A 381-nucleotide genomic window follows, 5' to 3' on the forward strand; every position below is an offset into this window, starting at 1 on the left:
CACCCGCCCCCCCAAAGCCGCCTGTCCTCCCTCGGCCCCATCTCTTGCCTGTTCCTCCGCGCTGGTGCCAACTTGGGGCTCCCAAAGCCCCCCGGCTTCCCCCTTCCTCCGGCTTAGGCCGGATCCTGCGGCCGGCTGCCGCCGCCTTGGCGCTGGCTGAACCGAGCCTCCCGCTCTTGCCGGCCTCGGCGCGGGCTGACGCGCAACCCGTCCCTTTCCTCCCTTCGGTGTGGGTAGAGCAGGCGCTTTCCCTACCAATTTGCCTGCTCCTCCGCGCTGGTGCCAACTTGGGGCTCCCGAAGCCCCCCGGCTCCCCCCTTCCTCCGGGTGCAGGCAGCTGCCCGCCAGCGGCCCCCCGGGGGAGGAGGAGGGGAGGGCAGG

This window comes from Aptenodytes forsteri, unplaced genomic scaffold (assembly GCF_000699145.1).
Source record: "Aptenodytes forsteri isolate BGI_AS27 unplaced genomic scaffold, ASM69914v1 Scaffold147, whole genome shotgun sequence".
Classification (NCBI taxonomy): domain Eukaryota; kingdom Metazoa; phylum Chordata; class Aves; order Sphenisciformes; family Spheniscidae; genus Aptenodytes; species Aptenodytes forsteri.